This window comes from Maylandia zebra, linkage group LG18 (assembly GCF_041146795.1).
Source record: "Maylandia zebra isolate NMK-2024a linkage group LG18, Mzebra_GT3a, whole genome shotgun sequence".
Lineage (NCBI taxonomy): Eukaryota > Metazoa > Chordata > Actinopteri > Cichliformes > Cichlidae > Maylandia > Maylandia zebra.
The window spans coordinates 1,159,031-1,180,064 of record NC_135184.1 but is presented as its reverse complement, the minus strand read 5'-3'; the positions used below and the strand labels follow the sequence as shown (position 1 = coordinate 1,180,064).

Here is a 21,034-nt window from a genome sequence, read left to right as displayed (position 1 = left end):
GGAAGAGTAAAGCAAACATTTTGAGTGGCAGTTATTGCACGGAGTAAGGTTTTTATTCATTTAAATACTGATAAGAGTGAAGTGACCAGTGCAGAGTGTACCTGTGAAACTGTAGGACAGCTTCTGAGTGCGTCCTGTGGAGTGTGTGTTGTGGTTGAGGTGTCATATGGCTTGATGGTAGAAACTGTTTTTGAGTCTTGTAGTCGGAGCAGACAGAACCTGTAACGTCTGCCAGATGGTAACAAGGAGAAGAGCTGATGTGCTGGGTGGCTGTGGTCCTTGATGATGCTGTGTGCTTTACGGAGGCATCGCTGGAGATAAATGTCCTGAATGGCAGGAAGCCTCGTGCCAGTGATGTGCTCTGCTGCCTTCACCACCCTCTGTAATGATTCACGGCTGCTGGCAGAGCAGCTTCGTACCAAACTGTGATGCAGCTCGTCAGCAAGCTCTCGATCGCACACCTGTAGAAATGTGAGGTGATGTTGGCGTTCATGCCAAACTTCCTCAGCCTCCTCAGGAAGTAAAGCCGCTGGCGAGCTTTCCTGAAAGCAGTGTCTGTGTGAGGGTCCAGGAGAAGTCCTCGGTGACTTTGGAATGAGTAGAACATTGTATGTACTATAGAAGCCCAAAACCTTCCAGGCAGGAGGATCTCTGGAAAGAGGGATTTTGTCATTGTCCATATGAATATTGAATCACCAACAATTATCAAATCTGGAGAAAGTTCAGAGAAATGAGTGAGAAGCGCAGAAAAATCATTTAAAAACTCCTTATTTGGCTCAGGTGGCCGATAAACAGTACATACAATGGTGGGGGTAGATCCAGGGAGCTGTAATGCAATGTTTTTAAAAGAATGGGAGGGAGGGGCAGAGACAGGGAGAACTTTCCAGTGCTTCCAGTGAATTATCGCGAGACCCCCACCCCTCCCCGAGTTGTGAGGTCCACAGGTGTAAACAAACTCAGATTGAGTGGAGTCACTAAATGAAACAATCACTGGGCTGATTGTTTCATCAACTTAGGATCGGAGAGGAGATCCTGGACGAGATGCCCCTCACCAGTGACAGAGCGGACGTTTAACAGACCGAAGCTGATGCTGGAGTTACCATGTCTGACAGCAGGCTGAGTTGATCTAGCCAGGTGGGCCAGCACGTTGCGCTCTACAGCCTGGTCAGTGTTGTGGGGAGGACTGACCTGGTGATAAACCATGATGAAATCATATAATAATAATAATAATAATAATAATAATAATAATAATAATAATACAGAAAACACTGAGTCACTGACCAGGACAAGGAGAAAGGTCAGAACGTGTAAGAAACGAGAACTTTGATTTCGATTTTATTGATCACGACACAGAGCTCGTTTGTAGGATGCAGCGTTTTCATTTTTCACAGTTTACAGATTTGTTCAGGTGAGTTTTCCTTCTCTTAGAATTAGGAGAGCTTTAATAAACCCGGGGTGATTCAAGTTTGTCGCTGCGAGGCTTCCTGAGGAAACTTTGGTAGTTCAGAGGAAACTGATTATTCAGCAATGTTTTAATCCTGCCAGACTTCCTGCAGACAGCGCTGCAGCAGTGAGGGAGTCAGAAGCGTTCAGAAGTGGATGTGAAGGATTTCATATTCAGCTTTGTAAGGAAATCTCCAAATGTGAGCTTATTGAAGTGAAAGGAGTGCCTCGTGTTGGGACCTGAGCAGAGCCAGTGAAAGCTCAGCGAACACTCTCAGCTGAAAACATTTTAATTGTTTGTCATTATTTGTTTAGCTGTATTAACCTGACTTTTATTAATATGGGGTAATAACAGTGCCCCTGAGGATCACAGAACACTCACTCTTTACTGGATTTCACATATTGTACGTTTTTCTTTTGGCTGTCGCTTTTCTTTATGTTTTTGCCCTTTGACCTTATCTTTGCAGATGTTTTGCTGTTCATAAAGACTCTAAACAGGTTTCTGTCTGGCTCCACCCACTGATGCTGAACTCAGCCAATGAGATGGTCTCTTCCTGCAGAACTCCAGCCAGCCTGATGATGAGGAGAAGGCTGTGCAGCAGAGAGGCTGCTTAGTCTTTTCATTCTGCTGAACTTTGTTCATCTGCTGTGTGACTTCAGCACCTGAAACATGTTCCTTTACCTGTTTGTACTTTTCTCTCACTGCATAGGTGAGTGTTAGAACACAGAAAAGTCTCATTGTGACAAGATTTGATCAGAGTTATTATTAGCAGATTTCTTCATCTCATTATGCTCACAAAGGAAGAAAAAGACTGACTGACATGAATCATTCATTTGCAGCTTTGGGCTCCATGAACAGCATAAAGCAGGAACGTGCTGAAGAAGCTGTTGCAGAGCGAGGACACATCAACCTGACCTGTACATATGATGGTTCTATCTACAATATCCAGTGGTACCGACAATACCAGAGATCCAGACCAGAGTTCCTGCTTTCCATCACAGAGGGAGGATCAGTTCATCGAGCTGTGTCGGGATTCTCAGCTCACATTGACAAAACAGAGAAACGTGCAGATCTGGAGATCTCCTCTGCTGCAGTGTCTGACTCTGCTGTGTACTACTGTGCTCTGCAGCCCACAGTGACAGGAAACAGCAAAACTCTGTACAAAAACCTTTGGAGCAAAGACAACAGAATACTCCACAACATCCACTAGAGGGAGCCACACACTGTTAAACCTCTGATTCTTGTGTCATTGGACTGATGACAAAGACAACAGAGAAATGAAGCAGTAAAGATCAGAGACAGAGACAGAGCTGCTGTGGAAGCACAAAACTGTTTGATTGGCTCAGCTATTAAACTGGCCCCGCCCACTGAACCTGAGCTCATCCAATGACATTATTTGTTGGTCATTGTGCTGCAGTGGAAGAACATTGTTCATGTGCTGTCTGTCTGGCTTTAATAACTCCAAAGACATGTTGCTGCACCTCTTTTTGCTTCTATCTCACATTATAGGTGAGTTTAAGAACAGGGATTAAAGTTTAGTTGAAGCTGCTGCATTAAGCAGATATACAGACTGCATTTCACTACTTTTCTTCTTTCTTTTTCCAGGACTAACAGCTGGAGACTCAATCACTCCTCAACAACCTGAAGTCACTGAAACAGAAGGACAATCTGTCACACTCACATGTGACTATCATACACCTGCAACCAGTGCTGACCTTTACTGGTACAGACATGATTCTGACCTTCAGGCTCCTCAGTTTATACTCTGGAAAAGAGGAAAGGGGGGCACATATGAATATATTCCTGATAATCGATATCGATCAGAAACATCACCTACATCAACTAATCTGACCATAGCAGCCCTAACCCTGGCAGACACAGCTCTCTACTACTGTGCTCTACAAACACAGTGATACAAAGTGTAGAAGAGGCTGTACAAAAACCTGAACACAGATATCTGACTACTCTTCAAAGAGGAGGGAAGTGGTATTCAAAGCACAGCTTCATATCAGATGGATTCTGCTAATTCCTGTTTTTTATCAGATTCACTGTGGTCACAGCTGCTTAGGAGAAACTGTGGGAGGATTCAGAGCAGTATGAGTCCCACAACAGCAGCAGACTACAGGCCTGACGTTCATGTTTCAAAATAAGAGTTAAATTCCCTCCTTAAGCACTTCCCACATGAGTGATTGATGCTCTTTGAGAGGCCTCTTGATCTGATCTAATCTGCTATTTTAGGATGGACTGCTGGAAATAACTTGCAGGTAAGACAAAGAGCGTCTTACTCTTAACCTACATCTCCTCTCTGAGTACACCGTCCTCAACAAAAATAATCAGAATTAACAAAAGCCTGATTAAACTGATGGTTCGATTTCTTTGTTCCAGTCATCATGTAACAGCTCCAGGAATCAGCTGCAGTCAGGACACAGCTCTCTCACACAGCTGCCCTGGGGCAGACTGACAGGCGCGAGGCTGCCATTGGCCCCTCTGGCCATCACCAGTAGGCGGCAGGTGAAGTGTCTTGCCCAAGGACACAATGACTGAGACTGTCCGAGCCAGGGCTTGAACCGGCAACCTTCCAATTACAAAACAAGCTGCCAACTCTTTGAGCCACAATCACATCGTAAATGTTCAAAGCAAGATATGAAGTTTAATTTTCTATTCTTAGGCAGCTAAATTAACACAGGTGTCCCATTTAGTCATAATTTTAATATTATAAATACTCAGTAACACACATCCAGTGTTTTTCGGTCTGGTTACTACCGTTAAGGTCAGAACCGGTGCCATAATGGGACAGGATACCAGTAACCATCCCTACCAAGGACTGGGTGCAAGATTTGGCTATTTTTAAGCCTGCACATCGTGAATTCGTCGTCATTCAAACAAAGGTACGTCAGCCCGAGCACTGCGAGTAAAATGCATTTGAATTTCCTCCGAACATTCAGATCAGTGCAGCATAAATTCATTCATGAGGGGAAATGACAGTGAGAAGATGTGGAGGTTGTTAGAGGGATAACATAGTGCACTGATTTGTCCTGAAGGATTTAGTTATTCTCTACGGTTAAGGAAATTGCACTAATTAATTCATTTTTATTATAAATAATCCTAATTATACACATTGCTTCATTGTTTGTGTCCTGTGTCACTAAAAATACATTTTATTTTAGTTTTATACATCGATTAATGACCTGCAGAGTCTCTATATCATTTTAAGTAATTCATAAAAGTTGAGCTTCATGCTTACATTACTTACTGTAGGTTCATTGTTTTGCACGCAGATTAAAAAGAGAACAGGCAGATTAATATAACATGCAGCGTTCTATAGATGGATACATAAAAAGAAAAAAACATTCATGTATGTGCTAAACACTTTGTTTGTTACATTGATGATAAATGGGTTTGAAAGTAGATAAAACATTTGTGTCGGCTTTGGCTCATTAAAGTTCTTGTCTTTAAATTAACTGTGTTTCAGGTCCTGCGCTCTCAAACACTCTTTCAGCCCTTTGTTTGGTGCCTCGGCGGTCACACCCCCTCCAGTGACATCACACTCCAAAGCCCTACAGGCTCACCTGTGCTTGTATATTGTGGACTGTTAAAGGAGTTGAGCCACATACAGGGCTGAGGGGAGATGATCCTTTTATGACCAGGAATTAAAGCTGTGAGGGGAGACTGGAGCTTTGGTGTTGGCTACAGGCTGTTTAATTATGGCTAATGTTTAATGATGAGTATGAAGGGAGCCACTGATCTCGGTGTCAGTGGGTCGAGTAAACTGTGACTGACAAATAGGTTTAAAGAGTAAAAGTAAAAAGTATTTGTGTATGACTGGGTTAACAGCAGTATACTAAAATGAGTGTTCTTGAGAAAATGTCATTCTGTAATGAAATATAATGAAACATGAAGTGAAATATAATCTCATGTGAGTGAATATTTGAATGTGATGAAGGTTTTTGTGTTACAGAGAAGAAGAAAATGTAATGAAGGAAAGTTTAAATTCTGTTTGAAAACCCAGCAGGGTGCTCAGGAAGGAGCAACTAAACTCCCCGCCGCTGGTGACCAGACCCACCGTCGAGAGCCTGCTGACCTGTGCAGCGACAGTGTGGCACGCCAGCTGCACGGAGGCACACGGGAAGAGACTGCAGAGGGTGGTGAACGCAGCACAAAAACTCATCCGCCACCCCCTGCCCTCCTTGTCTGCCGTCCACAACTCCTGCTGTCTTAGCAGGGCCAGAAACCTTTTAAAGGACACTACCCACCCCGGCTACCATCTTTTCAACCTACTGCCCTCTGGCAGGCGCTACGGATCCATAAGGGCCAGAACAAAGAGACTCAGGGACAGCTTCTTCCCCAACGCCATCACCACACTCAACTCAAACTTGTACAAAAGTAATCTGCACTGAAATATCATCAGTTCTCTGCCCGTCTGTCTCTGTCAGAACTGTACTGTGTATTTATATTTATAGTAGTGTACACTTTTGTTATTGTATAGTTTTATAATGTGCTGTAAGCACATGTGCACTTTTATAGAGCTGTTCCCAGTTTTATACTGTCGTTATTCTGTGTATAACGGCGATAAAGGCTTTCAATTCAGTTCTTTCAATGTTTTCTTTTCTGCATGTGGAGAAAGTCAAATCGATAAAGAGAGATGATGAGGTGTGGGTGATCCGATGTCCGCTGCACAACCTGTGAACCTGCACATAGTTTCATAGTTTTGGACTTTGAGAAAGAATTGAGAAGATTTGGATTTCCTCTCAGCCCTCTCTCTCTCTCTCCTCAGCATGAGCTCAGAGTTCGTTTGGATTTTAAACTTCAGTTGAATTCAGATTTATGTTTATAGCATCAAATCACAACAGTCACCTCACCGCACTAAAATCAGGAAACCAGAGGCCCGGGTATTTGTAGGTCTCTCACGTCCAGGCTGTTTGCTTTATCCTCACCAAAAATATGAATCTGTCAAAAACATCACAACATCAGCATTTCCATTCTGACCAGATACAGGAAGTGTTACCATGGCAGCAGGAGGGCGCCTCTCAGTGCACAGAAGAAGTCCATGTGACTCCTGCAGCTAACAGAGGCTGACACAAACACAGCCTGACTACAAAACACCGTCGACACTGCTGCTGAACACAAGCTGCGATGTTAAAATATGAGCTTATTACACAACATTACACGAGCATAAGAAAGAGATGACGACCCGTTCACATCTGTGGTACGACCGTCACAGTGACATCACGAGGGGGAGGGGCTTCCCGTGCATGTGAGGAAAGCTCGAGCGTCGCTCTGAGCCACATGCAGACTTTTTATGTGTAGAAGCTTTGTTTCTGTCCAACAGGATGATTTTGGTGCCGGTGCTGCTCCTCTGCGTCTTCACTGGTAACTCACATTTACAAAGAATCTGTTATATCTGCTGTTCAGACTCGGACCACAATAACTTAAATACCTTTTCCCCCTGTAGATGTGAGCTGTGAGGAGCTCAGTCCAGTCCACAGTGAGCACAATCAGCTCTCTGTGGAAGGCAACACCGTGTCTCTGTCCTACAACTACCCCAAACTCGTAACTACAGATTATTTCTTCTGGTATCGGCAACATCCAGGAAAACCACCTCAGTTTCTCATCTCACACTCAGCATCAGGATCTGTGCTAAATGATCCAGTCCCGGGACTGAAGGTCCAAGTGGAGGAAAAACTGATCCAGATGAACATCTCCTCTGCCACAGTGGCAGATTCTGCTGTTTACTTCTGCGCCGTGAAGCCCACAGTGACAGGAAACCCCGAGTCCCTGTACAAAAACCCATCATCTCAGCAAAGAGCGCTCACGCTTCAGCTCCTCTGTTCTCTTAGACAACACCGCCATCAAGTGGATTCTTCCAGCTTTGCATGATGCTGGAAGAAAACTCTGATGATGCTTAAATACAATCTGCATGTTTAGACATTTGTCCAGAAGTTTATTTGATTAATTTACAGAGAACTGATGACTCACAGAGTTTGTAAAGACGTTGGTATCAGAGAATGAAATGAAAATCACAAACTTTAGTACATTTCCATCCATCTTTGGAAGCATCAGCGTCACCAACAGGGGAAAATATCTGATTATTGCTTGATGGCTCAGACAGAAGAGCAGAGATGTTTCGTGCTCATCTGCTCATAAGAGCAAAGCAGCCAGTTTATTTATGTCCTGTTTCCATCATGAGCAGAATGTAAGCTGTGTGGAAAAGCACCGTGATGAAAGTTTTGTTGTGATTTGGTGAAAAATAAATGAAATTGAATTGAATTAGAAAAGTGCTGAATCATATTTATTCTTGTTTTGTTTGAAAATCAATAACCAATCAGAGTCGTTGTTGCATTTATTGAAACATGCAAACATGAATAACTTATGATTGACAGAAAGAGGCTTTCAGTATAAATCATGAACTCTTCCAGTGTGGAGCCAAACCAACTTGCAGTTTGTGTGATATGGCAGCCTCGCCTCTGCCAGTCTGCCCCAGAACAGCTGTGGCTACACCTGTAGCTGCCTCCACCAGTGTGTGGATGTGAGAGTGAATGAATAGTGGCATTGTAAAGCGCTTTGAGGACCCAGAAAAGCGCTATATAAATGCAATTATTATTATTATTATTATTATTATTATTATTATTATTATTATTATTATTATTATCTTCAGTGTCTGTGGGCTTGGACACGATGGAAGAGTCAGGGAGAACTGGAGGCCATCAGCTGATGAAGCCAACAGAACCACATCATCCACAAAAAGCAGAGATGAGATTCTGAGACCACCCAGCTGGAAGTGTTCAGCCACCTGGCTCCGCCTAGAAACTGTGTCCTTAAAATGATAAAAGGGCAGCCCTGGCATTTCTTATGTGATCGAGCTCTTGAATGAACACCTCAAACAAAGAACACCTCAGACTCCCAAAGCTCCTCCCACATACTCACATGGTCGAACGCTTTCTCCAAGTCCACAAAACGTGCAGACTGCTTGGGCGAACTCTCATCCAACTCCCATGCTGTAGTGTCGATGAGTGTGATCCTCCTGTAGTTGGAGCCCATTCTGTGGTCATTCTTAGTGCCAGTCCAAAGTCTCCACCCAACATTGTACAGTGTGTCATCCAGGACAGCCTACAACAGTAACTGGAGGTTACGCAGTAAATTATAAAGAAACTGTTTGCATAATATCTCAGATCAAATGGGTCAAAGGTCAAAATAATAATGCCATTTATAGGTCAGAGGTCAAAGTGATTATCCCATAAACTACAGAACTTTTTACAACTTAAAATACTTTAAAAATATTTGTTAAGTCTAATTGTTGAATGTTGTCATTAGTTCAAGCAGGAGGATCGAGACACTCCTTTGTCTCTGAGCACGTCTGCAGCCGCTCTGTGCTGGGGAGGTTTGATCACAGACACACAAGATTCTGTTTGATGTTTGGTTTTGGCTTCCTGCTCTTTGTACGGCTTCACTGTGCTGAGCATGATGAACCAACACAGGAACCGAACCAGATACTGGGTGTAAATGGAAATGTGAACATACTGGGTGTGGGGGGGATTACCTCTTTATGACCAAGGATGATGTTAGAAACAGTTGGAAGTCATGCACACACACACACACACACACACACACACACACACACACACACACACACACACACACACACACACACACACACACACACAGTGTTAGATGGTGCTGGCACGGCTGGCAGCCTTAACCCAATTTCCCTCGGGATGAATAAAGTATGATCAATCAATCAATCAATAGTTCCTTGTCTTTCTAAGCAAAGGGGTTTTATGGAGGGCGGTGCTTGTGCTGTGATGTGTACTGTAACTGCATGTCAATGAAAAGGCTACGAGGAAGCTGCTCTTTGAAGGATGGAGACTAAGAGCTGGTTCTTGACCAAAGCTTCCCTCGTTAGTGAGTTAAAGACCAGTTGAAGATGTTCTGTCTTGATTTCGCTCATCATGAGGAATAAGTCTCTAAAGCAGCGGGATGTGGAAACACAGACCCAACAATATTTTTTCTTATTGTCCGAATGTGTTTTTTTAGTTCTCTTCTTTGATGAGAGTTTAATACAAGTTGAACTGTAAAATGTTGAAACTGAAACATGGATATGTGTGACTGTACTTGTAAGAAGTTGATAAAAAAGACCAGCCTGTTCCCACTCAGCCTTTCCTCCATTATAAAAACATGTTCATCATTCTTACCTGCAGTTATTAATTAACCTGTTAATTCTTTGTGTCCAGTGAATGCAATTACTATAATATCATTAAGAATAAATAAATTATTATCAATGTACACATACACTGAAAAGAAACTAAATCACTTTTAATTGCATCAAGCTTGGAGGTATTTAAAGAAGAATTAATAAAGTCAGTGTTTTACTGGCTGAGTGTGTCATGTACCAGTGGAGTTTCATCCACAGTGACAGATTATACAAATATCAACACATCTCTTATGAATCTGCTTTTTGTCATATTCAGGATGCATTTGTACACATGAGCTTCAGGAGAGGCAGAAAAACTATTTCAGCTACAACAGTCACAAAAATGTGTGAAATGATGAACTAAAGATCTTTTGATTCGATAAACTTTTATCTTCTCGGTCACACGTGTCCACGCTGGTTGAATCTTGTACAGTTTCCAAAACAGAAACTTGTGTTTGTGAGGAAACCTCTGATTTTTACTCTGTTTATACTGTTTTCATGCAGAAACTCGTTTCTTTGTCTCTATAATACTCAATGACACTCACATTCATATGGTTGTATCCAGCAGCCCTCTTACATCACATATGTGCAGTTGGAAATAAATACCACAAGGTGGTGCTAGTGCCACATGAAAAAACTCACGAGGCGCTTGCAGTTCTCCACCTACTGGCCACGTTTCATGTCCGCGACAGCAGAACTACAGACAGCAGATATGAGCTGATGGCTGTGTGTAACCTGCATGAGATAAGGTGACAAAGACATGAATCCAACATGTGAAGACGCTGCACTGAGTCAGTCGTGTGTCAGTAAAAGTCAGCAAACACTTCATGTCTGGATTGATGGAAACGTTCCTATAAAACCAGTGAAATTCAGCCCAACATCACATGCCAGAGTTTCTACTGGATCCAGTTCTGGTGACTGGGATCCTCTGGAGGCGGGCTGGAGGCAGGTTGCATCTATAAATGTATGTTGACTTTGTACTTTGTGTTCTGATCAATCAGCCCAGCAGAAATGTGCCCAGGGTGTAGCTCAGACCTGTCAGGGCAGGTCAGCCACGTACCAGGTTGGTGGGTCGATCCCAGGCTCCTCCAGGCTGCATGTCAAATATCCTTGGGCAAGATACTGACCCCATGTTGCTCTCTGATGCATCCATCGGAGTGTGAATGTGTGTGGTAAATGGTAAATGGGCTGTATTTGTGTTATTTGTAAAGTGCTTTACACATCCAGTCATCCACCCATTCACACACACATTGACACACCGGTCATGAATGTTAGACAGAGCAGTTAAGAGCTTAGAAGAAGTGAATGAGTGTGAGTGGCTGAATGAAATCGTTGTATAAAGAGCTTTGAGTGCTGAAAAGAGCTGCATGAGAACCAGTCCGTTTACCGCTGCTGCCTCAGACTTCTTCACTAACAGAGTCAAGTCTGGCTGCTGTGAGCGGTGCTGAGAGCACTTCAGTCATAATCAGCCTGACCTCTGACCTCTCCCCTCTGCTGTTATGAACACAGCAGTGTTGTCTGATTTAAGACTCGAAGGAGCTCATCTCATCTGCACTCACACAGATCACAGTGTTCCTGCTCTGATGCGACTCAGTCTGCACGAGTAAAGGTCAGAGTTATCTCACAGTTCAGTGCATGCACTCAGAGCTCAGGTGCTTGTTAGAGTCACAGATTCTTTGAGGCTCAGAGCGTTTTGATTAGATGCACCATGTTTGTAAAAGTCTTCATTTAAAGAAGTGTTTCATTATAATGTTATAGTGTATAATCCTCCTCTCGACATAGAGCAGCTCCTCTGTCAGGAACCTCGAGTTCATCTGACCAACACCATCACCTGCATCAACATCACGACTCTTATAAAACCTGTTTCCTGAGGAGGCTGAACAGCGCTGGACTGGATGTTGGTGTCCTCGGGTTCTTCTACAGCTCACTGAGGGGGTTCGTAAAGTCTGCAGAGGACTATCAGGTGCAGCTGAACATCCATCAGGGACATCTACACCGTCAGGTGCAGAGAAAGGGCCACCTGTAGCCTACCTCCTCCCCCACCCTGCACATGTACTGTTTACTCTCCAGGAGGAGGCTGCACTACATTAATGCAACACCACCCAGACTGTCACACAGCACACGTCTGTTATTTAAATGGATATATGTCTGTACTCTGTTTAATTTTTATATTTATTCTACTTAATTCAGCTGTTTGACCCGTTGATTCGTGGCAGGCTGCAAATACCAGGACCTACAAACTGTCTTACATTCACATCAGGTCAAATAGCTGAATGACAATAACGCTTCAAATTTAGTGTAAAACGTACCACAGAAAAGTACATTTACTCCTGTTAGGCATTAACTCAAAGTAACTCAAGATCAAACCCCACAAATGTTTATTGCAAATAAAGACATAAAAGAAAAATCAGGCAAAGTTCAGCAACAAAGAGAATAAACTAGCAACAATCGAAACAACGGAAAAACAGAAACGATCGAACACAAACTCCAGAAATTTGATTCTGTTCGTCTGGATGAACCAACGTTTCCTCCTTCATCCAACTTCAGCCTCAGCTGCAGCTTTCCAGCCTCATTAACCTCACATTCACATCAGGACTGACACAAGCACCTCTGCCTAACAGTCAGGTCAGTTTCACGATCATAAATATGTAACATCCAACCTGCAGACTGAAGGAGTCACTTGGATAAGTGATGAAAAGTTTCTCTACGTCCACATGAACAGAAACGATTGAACATGCATCAGGACAGCAAACATAAACTTACACTACAAAATCACTGGGAAGACGCCACAGTGGACATCACGACCTGTGTGAGAACAAAGAGCAGAGACAGGAGGAAACTGGTGAGTGTCCAGAGTGAGGGAGCGGCTGACAACAAGGGAAGAAGACCAACAACAACAGAAAGGAAACGATGGAAACAGAACATGACAACAAAAATTCTAGTTTCAAGATTGTTTATTTGTCACGTTTATTTTAGGCAGGATGTTGTTGTCCTTGTAAATGCATCCGGTGTTAGACTCCAGCAGAGCACAGTGAGATCTGTGCGGCTGCAGGAACTGTAGGACGTGTGTGCGCTGTTATCATTGACCATGTCTGTGTCTTCATGTCCAAACTCAGAACGCTTTGATGGACTTTGAAACTGTGTCTCATAATTTCATTTTTTAAAAATAAACAAAAACACACCTGGAAATGAAACTGGGAGTCATCGTTGGAAGAAGCAGCTTTAATACTGAAATGACTTTAAAGGCGTCGTGTCTTTGATCCAAGCTGTGAGACAAAGCTGACAAATGTGTCTCTCAACATGTCCCCGTCTAGTTACTGCTGAATGCAAAGAACGTTTGTTCAGAGCCGGCTTGTTGCAGTTTATAAAAGAGCCACATGATGGTGCTGGTGCTCCACCCAACAGGCAAAGCACTGCGCCACCTACAGGACCCTCACAGCACTGCTGCAGCTGCAGTGTAGACCAGAGGTGTCCAACTCCAGGCCTCGAGGGCCGGTGTCCTGCAGGTTTCAGATGTGTCCTTGATCCATCACAGCTGATTTAAATGGCTGAATGACCTCCTCAACCTGTCCTGAAGTTCTCCAGAGACCTGAAAATGAACTAGTCATGTGATTCAGGTGTGTTGACCCAGGGTGAGATCTAAAACATGCAGGACACCGGCCCCCGAGGCCTGGAGTTGGACACCCCTGCTGTAGACTGTCAGGCTCTCGGTGCAAAATCATGTGAAGAAATATGATATTAGATCTATGCTGCAATAAACAGCTGTACTGTGTAAGGTTTACAGGATAATGATGCTGTAATGTTGACATGATCATAAACTAATTCTAATCAATCATCAGTTCTCTGATGTCCAACATTCAGACCAAGAACAAGCTGTTACTTTGAATCACGTCTAACAGTAGATTGTTACACACTCGTTGTCATTGTGGAGTTTGTTCCACAGAGTTTGTTCCACAGAGTTTGTTCCATAGAGTTTGTTCCACAGAGACAGTTTCACTTCTGACTCTTTCAGTCAGAATGAAAAAGAAGCTCAGACTGAAACCATGTTTGCTCGTCTGTGCCGCCATAATCCAACCATGACTAATCTTTAAACTGTGAGTCTTTACTGTTGGTCTCACACGTTGGTGTTTGGCTGTTTTTCACATTAAGCAACAAAAACATGACCTTAAAGCCTCCACCCAAAAATCCCCACAGCTCCATCATAGCAAGCCAGTCCGTACAGACGCACACTCCTTCAGTTATTTGTAATGAACGGATACATGAATGTGTCATAATGTATCATCTTTTTGTTTTTGAATCTCTAAAAAATAATGAGTGCTGCATAAATATCAACTATAAATGCTGAAGTCGATTTATTTCATGTTTAACCATCACGCCTCGTCTGTCATATATTTATATATATTTTCTTTATGTCAGAAGATTAATTAAATAAATGAAATGTTCAGTTTTCAGTCATTTATTTCACGGTTCAGGCGTCATAAATGCATCTAATGTGTGGTGTCAAACATAAGGCCAGAGGCCCCGAGTCGGCCCACTGCATGTTCTGGTGAAGCTGTCTGTGGACGGTTTAATCAGTGGGAACATTTCCAGGCTGCACTGCTTCTCAATAACTTCTGTAATAGTTTTGCTGACTGTGACAGTTTGAGGTGAACATGCGCCGCAGCATTCAACGGTCACTGACAGACACACATCGGTCTGTGTTTGTTCCTGCGCACAACAGTGTGAAGTTCACACACTCGGCACTAATAAAGACGTGAACAAAGAAACACTTTTCCAGTTTGATGTGGAGGAACTCTGAGCGTCTGCAAACACATGTTGTGTCCCTCTCAGAGCTTCCTGCTCTGCTTCCATCAGCGATGAGAGTCGCACCTGATTGGTCGCTACATTCTGCATGTAAAGTCCAAATATGAAAATAACATAATAATAATAAAGATGACAGCACTGACCTCTGGCTCGTTCCTGTGTTCCCTGGTTTGCTTGATGCTGTTCTCTCTGGTCTGCACACAGACTCAGTCCAACACCAGCTGAGGTCCAGATGAGGGGAAATAACAGTGCTGGAGCTCAGTGAGGCTCTTCAGTCTGATCTGTGCAGCAGATTCAGTGTTTGAGGATCACGTTTTACACGCATGCTCAGCTGTCAGTCTGCAAACATTATCTGTTTCTTTCAGTCTCGTCTGCTGCGTTTTTGAATCCAGTTACTAACATGTTGTTACTGTTTGTCTCCTTTAGTGTTTATATGCAGCAGATAAACATGTGATGCACAGATCAGAGCACAGCTGCATTTCCCATGTGTCTGCAAAAGACTTTAGCTCTGCTGCTACACTGAAGAAAGTGATGTTGCTGTATTCTAATGTATTATATAGAAAGCATATTTGCCTGTATTATAATGACTTTAAATGGCCATATTTTTATTTCTTGAGAGGCACAAAGTTCCTGAAAGTGTGCAGGCTGCTTCAGCTGCAGCTTTTTTCCACCACGTGTGTTGGAAACATTCTGAGGTCGGGTTTTTCTTCTTCCGCATCTGCTGCCGGATGTTTGTCAGGTTGTGAGGCGACCTCAGAGCCTCCCACCGCTGCAGCGCCGCTTCCTCGCTCTGCCCTGCTGCTGCTGGCTTCCTGTCAGCGGTGAAACTGCAAAAACAACAAATAAAACCCACCAACAAACAGACACGGTGATGTTTGTGTGGTTACAGCCACGTCTCTGACACTCACACAAAAACAAGGTCGCACTCTTCATAATGAGGATGATGATGGTGACATCTGTAAACATCTGCAGGGACTCTAGAACAAAGCAAAGGACACACAAGGACAGTGATGTCACACTGGACAAATGCAATGATGAAATGATGAGTGAAACTGAAAGATGTGTGATGACAGTGGACGAAAGAGAAACACCAGAGTGAACGAGGTCTCCAAACATGCAGGGCCTCCAGCAGCAGCACCCAGGGTGGCGTCTGGGACCAGTTCTTCCAGTCTGAAACACTTGTTGGTTTATTTTCCTGTGTGGAGCTTTTTACTAAATCAAGTTGTGTTTCTTCAAACTCAAACACAGAAAACATGAAGCAGGTCAGAGTCCAGCAGACGGCTCTGATTGTGTTCATAATATCAATAAGGGAACATCGCTGCAGTGTGTAACACACGATGAAACAGTCCTAATAAAATACACAAAGTAACACTAAAATAATCCCTGAAGCCTTTTTCTGTGTCTGTTGGTGGAGACATCAAACAGTTCAACACTGATCTGACTGCTGCTGCACATAACACAGAAATCTCACAGCTTGTCAGCCTTCTTCAGATGCCAACAGACTTAATAAACTGATCCGTAAGGCCAGCAATGTTGTGGGGATGGAGCTGGACTCCCTCAAGGTGGTGTCGGAGAGGCGGATGCTGTCCAAGATAAAGACAATGTTGGATAACACCTCCCACCCACTCCATGACATGCTGGTCAGTCACAGGAGCTCGTTCAGTGAGAGACTGAGATTACCCATAATGCACCACTGAACGACACAGGAAATCTTTCCTGCCTGTGGCTCCCTGTACAACGCATCCACTTAACACACTGGTCACTGCTACAACTACACATGTTTCTTTTCCAGCTATTTATTTATGAGTGACTTATGTATGTATATATATGTATATATTGTACTATTCTTAGTTAGCGTATTGTCTGTCTTGTCTTAATGTTGGTTTATAATGGAGCACTGTAACAAAAAATAATTTCCCCCAGGGATCAATAAAGTATTCTGATTCTGATTCTGATTCTTCAGATGCATATGGAGGCTAATGTAGCAGTTTGTTTGCTTTTTGAAGCATTATCAAAATTCATTTTAATTTCAAAGCTACATGTGCAGAATCAGGAAAATTCACCATCGGAACACAAAGTCAAGGAAGTGATGAAATAATTTCAGATAATTACAGAAACAAATACAAATAAACTGAACTCGTGTCCTAGTAAATGAATCTTCTCATCAGACTAACTGACATATTTGTACATTAAAGAAATAAAACAAGCAGATTTTATTAAAAATAAAACTTTGTAAAGTCGTTAAAGTTGACTCGACTGTAACACTAAACTGTGTTTTTAGATGATGCGTCTTAAAGGCCCAGCCAAGGTTCGGTTTTGCTTCTGAGTTCTAAAAGTCCATAATTACTCAGTAAAAGGATTAGAAACTAAAACTATATAGATTTTCTGTTTATGACCATAATTGAGGTGTTTTTAAACATGAATTATGTTTATTTACTTTCTAATCAAATGTCTATTATAATATAAAGTGGAGCTTCTAACATCAAAGGTAAGCTGTGATTATTAAAGCTGCTCCAGTTTTCAACACTGAAACATTTGCTGCCAAAACACAGGAAGAAAGAAAAGTATCCAAGTAAGACAAAGAGCTTCGTTTATGCAACATTTTACTGAAACGTTTGGACTTTAGTGAAGATTTGGGAGCAAAACTTTTACTTTGGCCTGAAAAGTGTTTCCTGTTTGAGTTCTGACCTAACCTGGTACAGCAAACCCTGCAAATCCACAAGACTGCATTCTTTATTTATTCTACATGTTCTAACATCATCATAAACATACACGTGTGCTCACAGTAATTATCTGTACTCGTGTGCATTTCACTGAATACTGAACTTAGAGAAGGTCGGGCTTCATCGGAGCAGCTTCGTCATGTTTGAAAAATAAATTTAAAAAAGAAACAATAATTGTTTCTGATGCTGTGACATCCTGAGAAGGTTCTGACATCACAACAACAGAAGAGCTAAAGTCTGTTTTCAGCTTCCTGTCATGTCTCTCGACCCTTCGAGCTGGACGTTCAATGATGCTTCAGAATCTGCAGAAATCAGTGAAATTCACCCATGACAGTAAAGATATTATCAGACATAAATAAAAATAACTGCAGATATTTAACAGTTTGAGCTGCTGCACACTAACAAGAACAGCCACGATCACGGAGTCCTTCTTTCTGTTCACGTCTCAGAGATGAAAGCTTGGTGAAAAACAGAGTCGTGTAATATGAAACAGGTTTCTTTGGTCGTTAATATTTTCTGTAACACGTGCACAGATGCTTTTGGGTCTCCTGCTGCAGCTGTTGGCGTGTCCACCTGCAGACGCACCTGAGGTCGGATTTTTGGCCTCATCTCTGTGACGTGGAAACTGCGGCGGTGCCACCGGCTGCACACGTTTCATATTTAGGCGTCTAATCTGTTTTCTCACACCGACCGTGAGGCCACACCTGATCGTACATCCTTACCTCCAGCACCGCCTGACCTCGATTTCCCCGCCCACCCCCACTGACACGCTTCCTGTCCCAGCAGGCTTTGAGGCAGAAACCGCAGCCGCCTTCGTCTGTGACGCAGCCATCACGCTGCAGCTCGATCACATCGGGCGACCACATCCTGTGGAAACAGTGAGGCAGAAGATTTTCCAGAAGCAGCAGCAGCCAATCAGATCGCAGATACAAACACCTCCGCAGAATGACAGCGAATCTCTCACACTACAGAAAATGTGTCAACTTTCACACTGAGATAAAGCAGATTAGAATGAGATGCTTTTGATAATCATATGCATTCAGTTGTTGGATGTAAATGTGCCTGCAAATGAAAAACTTCTGTCACAACATTTCTGAAAAAGAAAAACTGCAGTTTTCTGCAGAAAACAGTCCAATATTCTAAAACTGTTCTTTGTAAATCATCCTTTAAATGAGCCTCAAACACAAGTAGAAAGTTGGCTTTGGGACAAGAATGCGACCGAGCTGAGGGCAGCATCTGATCAGACATGCACGGGCTTGTTACGCACATCTTAGATGAAAATGTCACACAAACAAAATCACACAAATTTGACTTTAAGGAGAAAAGTCGCATAGCTTTGCATCGCCTGCTGCTCCTGCGACTCAAACCCGCACAGAAGAAAATGGAAGGAGAGTTTTGAGCCTGCAGACGGCTGCAGTTTAACAAAACCGAGACACGCGTGCAGTCGTTCTGTGAGCAAATGCTTCCATTCTTCAATCTTGATAACCAAAAGTATTTGGACAGCAGGTCGTTCTACCCAGATGCATGGTATGGTTTATTATGGGATTCATCTCCCGGTTACTGTGACAACTGATGTTACCTCATGAAGCCTTGATCACAATTCAACTTCTTCAGTGTCTTTAAATCGCTAATTAACATCATCTAACAAACACTGACTGAGTGGAAACTGTTCTTAACGATCACTGCGTGCTGCAGGATTAAGATTAAGCATCATTAGAATATGTGGACGGGACTGCTCGTGCACTTCGAGCACAGAGTCAGTGCGCTCAGACAAACAGGATGTTTCACAGGTTAAATATTTATTTGAAAATTTGAAGCATTTCTCATTTTTTCAAAGATGTAAAACTTACAAAGAGAGAAGGTTACAGTTTGCAGCTAAAATGTCTTCATCTGTACATATTATATTAAAACACACAGTATATAGCAATAATGAGTGTGTTTATGTGTATATATGTATGTATTTATTAACTTATATATGTATATTATATCTTATCTGTAGTCATTTTTATTTAATTTAATAACTGTACAGTACTCTGTATATAGTAACCATCATCCTTGATGTAAATATGTAAAACTTGTGTATGTTTCTGTCCTGTGTCCTGTTTGTTTGTATATGTGTCTTTTTGGCTGCTGTTACAACCAAATTTCCCCTTGTGGGACAATTAAAGGATTATTCTATTCTATTCTATTCTATTCTATTCCAGAACACAAGTTTGCATACAGTATGTGTACAATACAGAGGTCAGAGGTCATGCATTCAGAGTGATGAACTGGATAAACTGACTTCATTTAAAAACAAAGTTTGTCAGCTGCAGTCTGAGCGTTTAATCTGCATGTTGTTCCATTAAAGACAGAAAAGAATCTAAAGAATAAACACAGACGGATCCTCTCTGCCCGTGGAAAACAGGTGGAGTGGAAGTGGTGTGGATGTCTCTCTCACACACACACACACACACACACACACACACACACACACACACACACACACACACACACACACACACACACACACACTGTTTCCACTGAGTGTGGTTGTGTAACCTGGAAGTGTCAGACCGACATGATTCATCCTCACAGATCTGATGATCTGCACTCAGATCAGTAAACAAATCAACTTTATATCTCACAGCAAAACATCCCAATGACGAGAAATGTGTGATTGGACCGTGATGGTGAACACGTCCTCTGTATCATTATGAAATGTTATGCTGTGTATGCACATGTAAGGTTCATCCAACCTGTTAGAAACTTCAAAGCACAAATAATCAAACTAGTGACACTGACAACTATAAATCAGGGTTATCATGATACTAAACTTTAACTTGATACAACTCGAACTTTTTCTGTTCTCAAACTGATCTCCCTGTTGGAGCTCAGTCTGGGGGGAGTTATTTTTTCTCCTTGTCTTTCCTCATGTGGTGCATTTCCATTGTTATACCTCTGACCTGTCTTCCCCATATGATGTTTTTGTGTAATGTATGTATGGTCGGAGGGTAAGATGGCGCCGCCATTGCGTGCAATAGGTCGGCAGCCTTAACATGAAATTTCCCCTTGTGGGACTAATAAAGGTATCTTATCTTATACCAGGACCCAGGAGAACTCTGGGTAGTCCTCATACTTTTCTGTCCCACGGGAAAAATCTTTGTCTCCGTCCTGCAACAGCAGAAACAGTGAACAAGTCATTTCTTGAAAAAGTTGTTAATCTTTCATTTATTTTCCAAATTATTTATTAGATTTGCCAAAATAAATCCTATTATAATTAATTAATTTTTAGGGGTTTTATCTGTTTTGAAAATCATTTAGATCGTTTCATCACATTTCGTAAAGGTAAAGTAAAATCTTAATCTGCAGGAGAGGCCAGCCACCCTTCGGAGGAAGCCCATTTCTCCCGCTTGTGCTCGCGATCTCGTTCTTTTGGTCACTACCCACAGCTCGTGACCATGGGGGAGGGTGGGGACGTAGATCAACCGGGAAATCGAGAGCTTAGTTTTTACACTCAGCTCTCAGACTGGTGCAGCGGCTGCAGTGATGCAGTGATGCTCCCGCTCCCTTCTCCCGTCATTCGTGAACACTCGTGAGATATTTAAACTCCTCCACTTGGGGCAAGAACCTGACCCAGAGTGGGCACTCCACCCTTTTCTGGCTGAGGACCCTGGCCTCAGACTTGGAGGTGCTGATTCTCATTCGCACTGCTTCACACTCAGCTGTAAACTGCTGCAGAGCAGTTCCAGAAAAAAACACATTACATAAAAGTTTGCATGAATTTGCATGTTCTTTATGTCACTGACAGAAATCTGACTCCCACAGATTACAGTCAATCTGTCAGTTACTGATACTCATCTCTACCTGTTATAAAGCACATCTGGCCCAGATTCT

General features: G+C 42.6%; 1 long non-coding RNA gene across 1 annotated transcript; it reads right to left on the bottom strand.

Annotated features, from left to right (window-relative positions):
- Positions 1-14,160: 14,160 nt before the first annotated feature.
- On the bottom strand, positions 14,161-18,019 carry LOC143413522 (uncharacterized). Its single transcript, XR_013094121.1, has 2 exons — positions 15,344-18,019; positions 14,161-15,262 (listed from the first exon to the last, which is right to left on the bottom strand). It is a non-coding gene; the product is annotated as an uncharacterized LOC143413522 (long non-coding RNA).
- Between the last annotated feature and the right edge of the window lie 3,015 nt (positions 18,020-21,034).